We start from the raw sequence: 14,418 nt of genomic DNA on the forward strand, positions 1-14,418 counted from the left end.
TGATTGTTCATAAGATGCACAATATATTACCCTTTTCACTCATAAAAATTATTCTTTTCATAGGGTTTTCCCCCAAGGAGGGTTTTTTTTAAAAAAGTTAGATATTGTATGAGGTTTGTATTAGATAACAGTATATTAAACTCAATTTTTCTTCAATCTTGGCATGGTTTTATAATCTGAAGCTCCGTGTATCAGATATTAGGATATAACCAGGTGGCCTCCATAAAGATGAGGGAGCATTTCCTTCCAGGAAATATATTCTTGTTCCTTTAAATAACTCTTCCAAAAGTGCCTCTTCTTTAGAGTGCCCCCTTTACCTAGAAGTTCTTAGCCTGAAGTATCAGACTTTTTGAAAACAAAGATTCTTACCTCTTTGAAGTGGCTTCAAGTGTAATGAAAGCAGGAGAGTTATGTGGCACTTCTATTACTAACACGATTTCATTCTAGATACACCAAGATTTTTCCTAACCCCAGTTTTTCTGCCAGAATACATTTTCAGTACTATAATGTAGAAAGTCACCCTTTCAGATGTTTAAAAATTTGTAGAGTTTGTAGGTTTCCATAATTATTTTGTAACTGACAGCTTTTTGCAGACTTGTATTCAATAGTATCCAACTCATGGTGGGGTTACCATTAATCTTTTGGGAGTGAATTGTTCCCCTAGATGTATTGTCCCTCCACATCACATTGTATGTTTGAGATACCTTCAGAATAACAATCTTTTGAACAGTGACATTTCTCCTTTAGCAAATTATTTTCCCCACTTATTCATAGAAGATGAACAAGAGTAGTGGAAAATTTAATCAGGTACATCTGATAAAGTGAAAGCTTATGCTGTTGGTGTTTAAGATGCTACAAGATTCTTTTTGTTTGTTTTTGCTTTGGCTGACTATTGGGACTACCCTCTAGAACCCGTAATCATATAGGTTTGGTAGACTTTGAGGTGTATCGTCCCTTCATAAAGAAGCAGTAACTTATTGGTATCATATGGATTATTTTAATGAATAAGATGATTCAGTAGAATACAATTCTGATATTTGTTGAAATTCTATCTAATGCATTTGTATAATCTAAATTTTTAAAAAATCTCTTTGATTTTATGATGATTTAATAATGTGTGTGAAATGTGTTGGTTGCCTTTGTCCAGTTCTCAGGAGGTTGGCTTGTACATGAGGATTAACATTAAAACATGGTTGTGAACAATAATTATAGAAAGGTAAAAGATTAAATAGTTTTAAATTATCCTTTCTCTTTCAGGTGAGACTCATTCCTGGCCAGAGATGAGACACAGTACTATTTGTACGATATGTTTACCTGACAACCCATCAAATCCTGTGTATACATAGAAAACTATTTTGAACGCAAAATCCAACGCACCTCAGAAGTTCTACTTGTAATTTAAAAAGAAATTTATTAACAACAAAGGGTAAGTGAAGATAATAGCATAAATGTAATTGATTACGTCTGCTGTGATCTAGTAGATTGGACCTGAGCGCACAGTGTGGCTGCTACTCATTGTAGAATAAACATTGTATGTTCCACAGCTGTCTATTATAAATTTTATGTACTGTTGAGCATTCGGCAGAAAAAATTAATCCCAGTTACTTGAATGGGTCCTTCTGGAGCTGTTTCTTTAACAGTTTTGGTGCATGAAACGGCATGGGGAGGGAGACATGTGATTACCTGGTCTTGTGCTGTGAGAACAATTAGGATCAGACCTCATTGCATTTTTAAAATGACATCAAGTCCAATGGGTTGGGCCTATAGACACCATAACATTTAGTTTGACCCTCAATCACGTGCAGTTCTAACAATATCTTGCACATTATACTTCCTTTTTAGTAGCAAAAGGTTTAACTAGGTATGTTAGTATCAGAAAGTGTAAAACTATTATTCATCAAATTACCATTTATCGCTGGTAGAGGTACTGTGCATGATGCTCTGTCATAAATTCATTGAAATTCACCATCCTTTTCTGTTAGCTCCTTTATTTTTCATTCTAAAAAGTTACATTAAAAGGAGTAACCGAAGTGTGTATGAAGAAATACTTTAGAAACTGGTGTGTCTTGCAGTATGTCAAGTTGAACAGGGCAGCTGAACTTAGTTAGCCAATAAGAATGAATATTCTTAACACAGGTTATAAAACTCATAACCTTGGATAAAGGATTGTATTCTGTTAATGGAGTGTGCAGCTCAAATCACACTGAAGACTTCTTTTAGGCTTATACTGACTTGAGAGGGCCACATGACTCCAGTGATTCTTGTTAAAATTTCACCTTAATGGAAGTACAGGTGTTTGAAATTCCTCCAGAAGGTGATTACAGTGAGTTCACAGTTATGTTGTACAGACCTGGCCTATTATGTTAGAGAAAAGGCCAGCTTAACCATTCAAGCACCATTAATTGCATGAGAGGAGATTCATGTTATATTTCTCCTTGTCTGAATATTTATTTCAGCACAAGAGGTCAACAAGTATCTTCATTCTTGCTATACCAGTGCTCTGATGAGCACAAGTTAAGATTTGAACTTGTTCTGTTGGTTCTGTTGATTCTGTTATGTAGTCTTATAGTACCTGTAAGCTCTGATTAATATGACAATACAGTCAACTGCTGATTTGTATGTATTTCCATAGAGGAAGTTTCTGGGGTTTTTTCTTTTTCTATCTCTCTGTCTTTCTGTCTCTTTTTTCTCTGTCACTTTCTTTCTGTCTCTCTGCCTCTTCCTTCCTTCCTTCCTTCCTTCCTTCCTTCCTTCCTTCCTTCCTTCCTTCCTTCCTTCCTTCCTTCCTTCCTTCCTTCCTTCCTTCCTTCCTTCCTTCCTTCCTTCCTTCCTTCCTTCCTTCCTTCCTTCCTTCCTTCCGCCCGCCCGCCCGCCCGCCCGCCCGCCCCCCCCCCCCTTTTGGCAAAAAAATCAGATCCTTAATCCTGATTATTCCATTGAGCGATTCATTTATCACTTTCTTAAGATTTACACTGCAGGCAGTGTTCATTATCCTACCCATTAAGCATATTTTGTTGCTTATCCTAAAAAGGTTTCAAGCATTCTTCTGAAGAAGAGTTATGAAAACTTGAAAGTTCCGTCAACAACTTATAAATTATAACTGGTACTAATTGTCTTTTGGTTCCTTCTTGTAATTAGGTTAGGAATTTTGGAAACGTTCTTACCTTCTAGCATGCATATGTCATTCCTGGGTATATAATGTCCTGAGTTTCATTCTGTAGAAGCATTACAACAGAAAAGGCAGATTTTTCTTAATAATTTAAATTCTGATACAAAGGAGGCTTTTGAGATAATGGGCTTTGAAGACTACATTTGTGGCAGCAGAAAGTACTGTAAGCATTAAAAGCGTACATATTTACTTGGAAATCTGAGCCACTGAACACCATGGGATTTTATGTGGATAAATATGCATGACTAAGTACACATGCATTTGCTGTTTCTTCTCTGTGTGCTCCCATAGATCCAGGTAACCAGATTTTATAGAGATAAGAATCTTGCCATTCTACAGATAATTCATGTATATTTTCATATAATTAATAACTACTGAAAGTCTGGTATTTTCTGAACATCATTGCTGCAAGAAGCTGCTCTTCCAACTGTATTATCAGCCATCAGAGCAGCAAGGGGAACAATGCTTTTAAATATCAGATACATCAAACCATATTTGATTCGTTGCTTAGCAGCCAACACAAATTATGGAAATTGAAATTTGAAACAGATTGAACAGTGTGATGGCAAAAGGGATTCACTTCTATTTGTACCTTCAGTTTCTGTTCTTGGTGCTTTTTCTACACTTCAGCAAAATCATTCTGCTGATGCCAGTCTCACATGAAAGTGTAATATTTTAAATGTGCCTACCTTTGAGATCTGAACAGATGAGCAGCTTAATTAAATGCATGGACAGGCGATATTAGCATATCGTCAGCATAATGGTTTTGGACATTCCCTGGATGCTCATTTTGTGCACTAGCTATTTCCAATGTACATTTGAATTTGAGGAAATTACACAACTTTTGTATAGCCCGCAATATTTAATGCAGCTTTTCTTGGCCACTTGTGATTCTTGCAGCACCAACGTTAAGCTATAAGCATGGACAGTTATGCTTTCTGTCTTTGCTGCCTTGTTCACCTGTGGCTCTTTTCATAAACACTAGAGTTTTATTTTGTTTTTGGAAATTAGGCATTTCTCTTTAAAGCAAAACAGATGTTTATTATGATGTTCTAGCATATTATGAGTATGATGACACAACTTTGCAAATACTTGTTTATCAAAAGCTTTCACTACTCCAATATATTTTCACTACTGAGACACTTCATCAGCCTTTGTTCTGATCATCCTGAGCCAAGGGGGAAGACCAGATGACTTCACAGTGCTTTTCTTGTGAAGAAAAAGTAGGCTAACACTGGAAAGCAATGTATTTTCACAAACAAGGGTTGCCTATTCCCTTGAGATATGGGAAGTTGCTAGCAGTGGCGTGCCTAGGCAAACTGGAGCCCTGGGCAAAACCTGAGTTTGATGCCCCCCCCTCCCATGGGCAGCCACCCTCCCCCACGTGACCAAAAAGAATTTTTTTCCACCAGGTCGTTTCAAAGCTACTATCACATTATAGAACATGCCCCAACTCACAAATCTGAACACAGCAGAAATATTTTTTTGAAAACATTTTCAAAATGCTTTCAAAAAGTTTTATTACTGCTATGAAAACATTTTATGGTGTTGTATCCAGTCCCCCCAATTGGGGGAAAAATAATCACTTTCAATGTTTTTTAAACCGGGGACCCCAGATTCTCCCTTTAAGGTGGATTTAAAAGGAGAATCTAGACTCCCTAGTTTAAACAAGTGATGCTGGAATCCACCCCCAAACAGCATTATTTTCAATGGTGTTTAAACTAGGGAGCCCGGATTCTCCTTTTAAATCCACCTGAAAGGGAGAATCTGGGGTCCCCAGTTTAAACAACATTGAAAGTGATGCTGTTTTGGGGTGGATTCTCCCCCACCCTGAAACAGTGTCCCTTTCAATGTGTTAAAACTGGGGACCTCAGATTCTCCCTTTAAATCCATGCTGAGAAGGGGTGGATTTAATAAAAATAATACACTAACCTTTTATTAGGCATTGAGAGAATAAAAGAAAGAAAAGAAAAACAAGCATTGGCAGGGAAGGGTGGATTTGAAAAGGAAAATCTGGGGAAATGCCTGCTGTCCGAGGGGGGTTGCTTACTGCTTGTCAGGGGTGCAATTATTAAGATAGCAGCACCAAAATTTCTGAGTATCCTCATGAGACCCTACTGATGATACCACCCAGGTTTGGTGAAGTTTGGTTCAGGGGGTCCAAAGTTATCAACCCTCAAAGGTGTAGCCCCCATCTCCTATTAGCTCCCATTGGAAACAATGGGGGATGGGGCACTCCCTTTGGGAGTCCATAACTTCGGACTCCCTGAACCAAACCTCACCAAACCTGGGTGATATCATCAGGAGAGTCTCCTGAAAAATTCCTGAAGTTTTGGTGCTGCTAGCCTAAAAACTGCGCCCTCTGCAGGCCAAAAACGGAAAACACTGAAAATATTAAAAATCCCACAGACGAACCTGCAGTTTTTGCGGCCCCCACAAGGCGGCGCCCAGGGCAACTGCCCACTTTGCCCAATGGAAGGAACGCCTCTGGTTGCTAGCACCTCAAGCAGTTCAGTGTCAATATAATTCTATACCTTCGCAATAATTTCTAAGCATTAATAATTTATTCCCCAATCCAGATTCGGGGCGGGGGGGGGTCTGAATCCATGTTTGGGTGTGGCAGAGGTCTGTAACAGTATATTTGGCCCTGCTAGCTTAAGGGAACAAATACAATGGTGGGGAGAGCAGATGCCAGTGTGCTGGTGCTGCACAACTCCAGAGTGGCCACAATAAGTACAGCATTCTAACTGATCCCCCTTCCCTTGCAAGCATCTCTAAATCTAATTTTTACAAGGTCCATGATAAGGGCAGAGAACAGAATTCCCTCATTACCAACCATGCACTTTCTTCTTGTGGGGGGTGGGGGGGTATTACACAGTTTCTGCATTTTTCCTCCTTAAGCTGCAGCTCTCTGCAGTACTTCTCATACTGTTACTATCTACCAGTCCTGAGGCCTGTGGGTGATAGGGCTATAGTAAATGGGAAGAGATAATTCAACTCATGGTAATTATGCAGCAATTTGTACAGATAGTTCTAAATCACAGAATTACACGTGGTGACAGTTTGTTCTGAAGATAGCAAAAGATAGCAAAAAACTCCCAATTCTTCTGCAGATTGACCTTATGTAGATTTTCTGGGCATATCTATGATATATGCTAACTTGCACAATTCTATATTGCCGAGCTTCAGTTCATTCATGGTTTGTTGTCATCTACTGTTAGGGAACAACTAAACATTACATTTTTTCTGTGTCTCTTCCCAGGTTGGTTGACAGATGTAGCCTGAGAGTTCTGTGCTTTTCAAGCCCATGTGGGTTTGATTCAGATGGGACAATGTTATGTGGAGAGAGAAGACTTCTTCCTTCCTCCTTGTGTCCACTTCCTTGATTTGAAATGGTGGGGCGGGAATGCTGCTCTTTGTCCTGTAGGGAAACTTAATGGGTCGCCCATTAGTATATGCTAAGTTTCCCCAACAGGGCAACATCAGCTGTTGGAAAATGTCATGGAGGGAAAACTAAAGCCCCCTTTCCCCAGGTATTGCAGTCACAATCCTAATCAGGCCTGTTCATCTCCAGGAAGTGTGGAACTCAGATTATGTCTAACAGCCAGACTAGAGAAAACATACACTTAGTTGTTCTGTTGTGAAGGCCTTTAGTTTCCTGTACTTATAATGCAGTTATATTCTTGGGCATGTGGGTATTAAATGAAAGGGATGGTCAAGCTAATAGTAACGCAGATTGCCATTTGAATTGCAAGAGTCTTGTTAAGTTACATTAACCAAGTCCATACTAAAGAGATAGTGACAAAAAGGGACCGGAAGTCCAGAAGGGAACTACTTGAACTCAACCCAGTACAAATTCAGTTATTCTGACTCGACTACAGATTGGACACTGGTGTCCAATCAGCAGCAGGCAAAGTATGAGGCCCCACCATTGTGTTTGCCTTACAAACTTCCCTTGACAAACATGCATTGTTTGGAAGTCTTATTTTTAGCTGCATATGAGAGTTTTTTCTATAGGTAGGCATCTGACTTAAAACTCATGGATTCCACTCTTTTCTAGGAGAAAATGCTGAACTGCATTTCTGTTTCTATTTTTGGAAGCTATCAGTGACTGAATTCTTTTTGAAAGTCTCTGTGATCTATGTGCCTTTGGAAGATGAGCTCTAAAGAAGAAGATTGAACGGTAATGCCAGGGTACAGTGGAGCCAGAGTATGGGTATAGTATGGTTCTATACTTTAAATTTCCTAAGCTCCCTACCTAATTCCCAGATGCATTCTGAATGCATTTCTGTCACTCCTGTTTTCAAATAGCCCCAAATTTTATTTAAAAATACAGACTCAGCCTTCCTATTTAAAAAGCTGGTTAGTGTAGTAGCACTGGATTCATTAACCATAGCCTCAGCTGGTTGGGCCATAATAATACCTGCTTTTGTAAATTTGCAGGTGGATTACTGATAGGTGCTCTACATTGAACTGCCCTCGAAGATAACCCACAAAATGCTTCTAGACCATGTAGCAGTCTGATTATTTTTAGAGTGTAGCTGACGGAAACATGTCTCACCTATTTTAAAACAGCTGCATTGGCTGCCTGTTTCAGAGTTCATTTCAAGATGATAGTAATCACCTTTAAAACCTGTCCTGCCTAAGTTCTGTATATCGAAAGGTCTGTCTCTTTCCATAGGACCCCGTGTGCCATTTGTAGTTCTCCAGCTGCCACCTGCTACATTCTTTTCCACCAAATTATGACAGAATTGTATGTTATTTTGCCATTTCCTGGACCTTCTTTGTTCTAGAATGCTCCACTGGGGTCCTAGTGCGTTTCTAGTTTGGTCCCCAAGGCACTAGGACCCAAGCAGAGCATTCTAGAACAAATAAGGTCCAGGAACTGGCAGATTAATATTTAATTCTACAGTCATCTTTCAGTGGAAAAGAGTATAGTTTTTTCTCCAGCTAGGGTAGACCTCCTCAACTAGAGCCCATGCTTTTTTAAAAAAAGAAATAATAGTTGCCACCTTTTGGAATGGGAGAGGCAGTATACCCTTTCTTCTCTGGTCATTTTTCAGCTCAAAACTCCTTTGCTTAATTGGTTTTCCATAGGCCCCTTCCGCACATGCAGAATAATGCACTTTCAATCCACTTTCAATGCACGTTGCAGCTGGATTTTACTGTGAGGAATAATGAAATCTACTTGCAAGTAATTGTGAAAGTGGATTGAAAGTGCATTATTCTGCATGTGCGGAAGGGGCCATAGGGAACCTTTGGGGAAATTCTTTGCCCTGATTCATACCCTGCCTAATGTGACTCTTCTAAAAGCTGATGAACAGATCACAAAACTTTAATGGGGCTTACTCTCTAGTGAATGAGTTTAGGATTGCTGCTTTTTAGATATATGATGGTATATTCTGTCTACCTCTAGTACTAAAAAGTTTAGCATCTGTTTACAAAATTGCATCAGCTCTTAATCCTGTCTGACTAGATTAATGTCATAAAAACATTCACTTAACTATTCATTATGAACATGTCACTGTATTAGAATCAAAGGGAATATTCTGTTATTGCTACATGATTGCTTGAAATCTGGTATGGGAGTAACATGTTCATTTGGCTGTAGGTTACATTGCTGTTATGTCTCAAATGTAAATATATTTCTCAGGAACTACAAGTTTCAATTTCAGTTTAAATATTTAAAACATAACTTCTTCACATTGTTGAGGAACGCTAAAGGAAGGAGCCGCACTTAAACCTGACTTGTATAAAAGTACTAGTATTTCTTTGTTGTTACATCTTGAAAAGAAGAGCTGTTCTCATGCTACTACTTCACAGTAGGGTTCTGAAAACCCAAGCATACCTCAAGGTTTTCCGAAAATCTGATTTTCTGTTTAAGGTTTAAAAATCCTCAACCTTGTCTGCAATGAATTTGTACACTTGTAAAGACATCCCAAGGAGAAACCACTGGAGTTTGTTTTTGGAGGTGGGGCAAACCTAGAATATCATGGTGATGGCCAGTTACCAGCCGTCATGGTCAGCAGGGAGAGGAGGAGTAGGTAGTGGTGGGCAGAAAGAGAAAGGAGATCAGGGAGGAAGCAAAATGGAGCTGGTGGTGAAGTAAGGAGAGTCAAGAGTGAGTGAAGGGAATGAGAAATATCAGTTAACATCTGATGTATTTCACAACCCCACAGAAGAAAAAGAAGAGCTGGCTTTTATACGCTACTTTTCTCTACTATAAGGAGTCTCAAAGTGGCTTACAATCACAATCCTCTCATCTTCTCCCAGCAGGCACTTTGTGAGGTAGGTGAAGCTGAGAGAATTCTGAAATAACTGTCTAACCCAAACTCATCTAGCTGCCTTCATGTGGAAGAATAGGGGAATTGAATCCGGTTCTTCAGATTAGAGTCTCCATCTCTGAACCACTCTGACATGTTGCCTCTCAAGAGGACCTTCAGGGAACTAGATGAATGTCCACAGTCCAATTTCTAATATTTCTTATTTCATTTTGGTCAAAGTGATCAATAATTTTTATATCTTATGAAAAATGAAATTAAAAGTGCTCCATCTAGACTACTACAAATGTAATGATTGGATGTGGAGCAATTGCTGTGTGGCATTATGGGACCTGTTTCCTCTCCTGTCCCTGGCATTCAAAAGGCAGTGCCCCACACAAACATTGGGACCTTGCCATGCCTCTCATGAGCTTATCTCCTACACCAGTGGTGGTGAACCTATGGCACGGGTGCCAGAGGTGGCACTCAGAGCCCTCTCTGTGGGCACGCACGGACAGAGTTTTTCATGTGGGGGGGCTTGCTTCTGAGTAAACACTCCTAGGGTCGTGATTCACCCGTTTGAAGTGTTGCACAGTTGTCTGAAAGCAAAGTCACCAACTACCACCAAGCTTACTCCTGAGTAACACGTGCCTCGGAGCCAACCTTTTTTTCCTAAACTAAAACCTCAGTATTCAGGTTAAATTGCCGTGTTGGCACTTGGCGATAAATAAGTGGGTTTTGGGTTGCAGTTTGGGCACTCGGTCTCTAAAAGGTTCGCCATCACTGTCCTACACATATTGTAAACATATTAAGCAAGAACTCCTTCCTCCCATGATAGCCCTACATTTTAAGATGAGATGTCAGCATGTACTTTACATAGTCACATGAAAAGAGTCAAGGTTCTGGATAACAAATACTTTGACATAGGGAGAAAGAAGAAAATGGCAAATAAGAAAAAAGGATAATCTTGCCAAGTAATAATGTAACGTGATTTTGAACCAGTTTCCCTACTGGCAGCCTGTGTACTGCTGATAACAAATTGATCTGAGTCTCTGAATGCTGGTGAAAGTAACAGTAGCTCTGTCCCCTGAGCAGACTCTAGAAACGAAAATAGCTTAGAATTTTCCTTGGATCATCAAAAGCAAAAAAAAAAAAGGTGTACTTTCAGTTTTAGAAGTGTTAAAGCAAGTAGCACATTCGAACCAGAGACAACCAAGGAACTTGTGAAGCGGGAGGTGGGGGATAGTAACAGGGGAGCAGGGAGTCTGGCAATGATTGTGGGGAGACCAGAGAGCCGCATTGGGCTGTTGGTGGCAGTGATGCACTGCCTAATAGTGATGCTGCTTTGGCCAGCTCTGTAGGAAGTGCTGGAATGGGCAAGGGCAGTGTTGGCGGTGTCTTCACCTCTGGACAGCACCACTGCTGCCAGCCCCCATTGCAAAGATGGGGGGTGCGCCTGGGTTCCAGCAGTGGATGCTTCAATGCTGGCAGCTTCCCCAGACACATCAATGGGGAGGAAGCCTTGACACCTGCATTAATAGAGAAGGTAGGTAAGTTATGTGCATGTGCAATGCTCTTCAAATAGGGAAATTTTAAAAATGGCATTTTTTTTAGTGTTTTCAGGCTTTTATGCAAACTTGCAGAGTTCCCCAAGTTTGGAGAAGTATCTATTTTATGTCAGTGTGGGTCCAATATGCAGATTTAAATATCCAGAGATTAGGTGACACTTGGCTATTAGATATAAGATTCTTAATGGCCTGTGCGTATCCTATAGTTTTGTCAGTCCCACTACTGCACACAGGCTCTTGTGTCTAGAGCTCTAGACACAAAATGTTCTCCCCCCCCCCCACTAAAGTAGATATAGGGTGTTTTAATGCCCTAAGCATATTATCTGTATATTTATGTAGAGATGTTTGGCGCCTGAAACATGCTGATGTGGACACTGGCTCCAGCATTCACTGTGGTTGAAATATCCGTCTTGCAATGTACTTTCTTGGCATCCTCCAGCACTGTTGTCATGCACTGTCAAAATGTCTTGCATTGCTTGTTCATTGTTTTGGCCTCGGGTATGTGGAATCCTCATCACATGTAGCTGTTTATCCTATGTGGTGATGTGATTCGAATATCAGACTAAGATCTGGGAGACCCTGGTGTGAATCCACTTTGCTATGGAAACTTGCTGGGTGACATTGGACAAGTCACATATTTTCAGCTTAGCCTACCTACAGGGTTGTTTTGAGGATAATATGAAGCAGAGGAGAATGATGTAAGTTGCTTTGCGTCCCCACTGGGGAGAAAGGCAGGGTTTAAATAATTTAAAAAACAAATCCATGTTTCTTAATCTATTTTATTGATATAATGTATATACTGATGTACAGCTGTTTACAGCAAATATTAAAGACAATTACAACTATGAAATCCTCCTAAATTATAAAGTAATACACTTTGTTTCAATTTATAGAACTGTCATCTGCAGTGGTGCTTCTCTCATGTTGAACTGGCCCCAGGTTTTTGTAGGCCTTCTGTTTCCACATTACCTGCTCTTGTGTTTCCCAAACTTCTGTTGGCTGAAGCACATGTTCTTAAATTAACACTGGAGAACAACACCACTCTTGCAACTGAACAGACTGCGATAAAGTAGTTACCCACTTCATATATTTCTGTGTGACTTGTTCTTTGAGACTGTGGTTAGAAGATAAACCCAGAGATTATTCATATTGCTGTGTTAGAATAATATTGTATACGAGGAGCATTAAAGCAGTCTTCTCCCAACAAGTCTATGCTCAGGCAGGAGTGGTAGAAAAGTCAAAGTTGTAATGTTGGCATTATAGCTATCCTCTCCCAAAAGGAAAGGTTAGTGATAATTTGATGGCTGTCACCTTATCCATACAGAAGGATAGTTTCTAAGGTGCCTGCAGCAACTTCCTTAAGAGGTGTTGGCTTTCCTCCATCTCTGAGCATTTCTAAAATCCTATCAAATATCAATGAACAGACAGTGTGTTGAACTACACATAGCAGCACTAAACACTGAATTCTCACATTAGCACAGGTGAGGATAACAAGTGGGGGAGCTTATTTTACCCTCCCCCAATATTTTTCTTTTCCTTCGCTGAAATCCCCTACAGCTGGTAACCTTTTCTTGCTTGCTTTTGTCCTTATCATCCACCAACCTACCTACCTTGGTTTAACTCAATGTCTCCAGCTTTCCCTTCTTTCTTTCCTCAGGGGCCTTGTATCTGTGAAAACTATCCAAGTTGTGTAGTACCAGCTGACAGAACCAATTGTGTGGTGGGGAACCTGCAAGGACTTGTGAAGGCATCTCAATTCTCCTTGAATTTCCTTCACACTAGTTTCTCTTTTCTTCCTCCTGGCAAGTTTCCATATTCTCATGTTCCCTTGCTTCCTTTTGTCCTCCTCACCCACCAACCAAGCTAAGTTTTCTTTGCCTCCATCTACAGTTTTATTGTTTATTTATATTATTCCTTTCTCCATGTTGGGGGCCCAAAGCAACTTACATCCTTCTCCTCTGCTCAGTTTTATCCTCACAACAACCCAGTGAGGTAGCTTAAGCATAGAATATATACCTTGGCCCAAGGTTTGCCCTTGAGTCTTCCAGATCCTAGTTTCAAACTCTAACCACTACACATCGCTGGCTTTAATGGGATGGTTACTGTTAAACTGTAGTAAGCAGCCAGTTTTAGGTGAGTCATGCATATATGTTGTATGGTATTGAACCATCCAGTGGTTGTGCCTAGCCTGACCCAATGAGTTCTTACTCAAAGGCCCAAACAACCCTGGAAAGGTTGCACAGAAGCCAAGGCTTGAAGACAGGCAATACTTCTATGGCTGTCTAGCAACTCCCCCAATGGACTCAGAGACAACATTTGTTTTTAGAGCAACAGGCACCCCTGCTATTATTTTAGGGGAAGGTGTCTTTAACTCTCTGACATGTGTGTTTTCTTTTTCCGATTTTTCTACAAAACTGAGACATCTTTTTCAGATTTGTTAAAAGATTTGTCTTGTCTGTTCATGGCTCCAGTCTCTGGATTGACGTATTCACAATAGTGGCTATGTTGAGAAGTTACATATATGTGATATGCCCAAGAAATACTTTTTTATTTGTCACCATGTTTTTAATTATCAATTATTCTTCATCGAAGGTTAGGCCAATAAAAATTCAACAAGATTTTGATAACCTTTCCTGTCCCATCTCCTCTTTCTTTTAAAGACTTGTATGTATCTATTAAACTTCAGTATGGACAAGCTAGTAAAGAATAGAGTGTAGCTATAAGAATAGGGAGGGCAGCAGAAATCAAATGAAAGGAGAAGCAAGTTGAGTAGGCACCTAATAGTACTTAAATTGGGTTGGGGAAGAATGGGGAACTAGCCTTGGAAAACATTATAATCTGTAAGTTAGGACAAAGACAACCAAGTTACAGGAAATGGCAGCCCTAAGTATCTGATATGTAGATCACTATACTGGCAGCTGTGTGATTGTTTACATGATCATTTTTGGTCTATTCCCCTTCCCTCCCCAAAACAAAAATGTACAGTAAAGTTTAATAGAAATGTGATCAAATTTTCATTGTATGGCGTTTGAATGCCAACTACAAAAGCAGGGTTCTACTGTAAATTAAGTTGCTTAATTTTGGAACAAAGGATTTTTTAAAATAAATTCACTTAGCAATTAAATCTAATGCTAAAGAGATAAAGGGTGTGTCTATGCCACTCAAACATGTATCTTCATCGCCTTTGAGGGTTTGTTTCCATACTTTTGTTCTTGCTTATAAGTTTTTGGAAGTCTAATCTATACAATGGCCTGTTTCTATTCCTACACCACCTCCTCTTCTCCCATCTTAGAGTAATGATGGGATGGAAGCAAACATACAAAATGAGAATTTCCAGAAATTATCTAGAATTGATTTGACTAATGTCACACTTTTCCTTTATTATTATAGAACTTTGCAGTGGTATGGTTTAATGTATTGT

At 39.7% G+C, this 14,418-nt stretch overlaps 1 protein-coding gene across 2 annotated transcripts in view; it reads left to right on the forward strand.

The window, feature by feature from the left end:
- WASF1 (WASP family member 1) overlaps positions 1-14,418 on the forward strand; it is a 68,757-nt gene that overhangs the window by 9,932 nt on the left and 44,407 nt on the right. For both annotated transcript variants that reach the window (XM_048492880.1, XM_048492870.1), the window contains exon 2: positions 1,258-1,426. The gene's annotated coding sequence lies outside the window, so the exon portion shown is untranslated. The remainder of the gene's footprint in view (positions 1-1,257; positions 1,427-14,418) is intronic.

The sequence above is a fragment of the Sphaerodactylus townsendi genome, linkage group LG01 (genome assembly GCF_021028975.2).
Source record: "Sphaerodactylus townsendi isolate TG3544 linkage group LG01, MPM_Stown_v2.3, whole genome shotgun sequence".
Classification (NCBI taxonomy): Eukaryota; Metazoa; Chordata; class Lepidosauria; order Squamata; family Sphaerodactylidae; genus Sphaerodactylus; species Sphaerodactylus townsendi.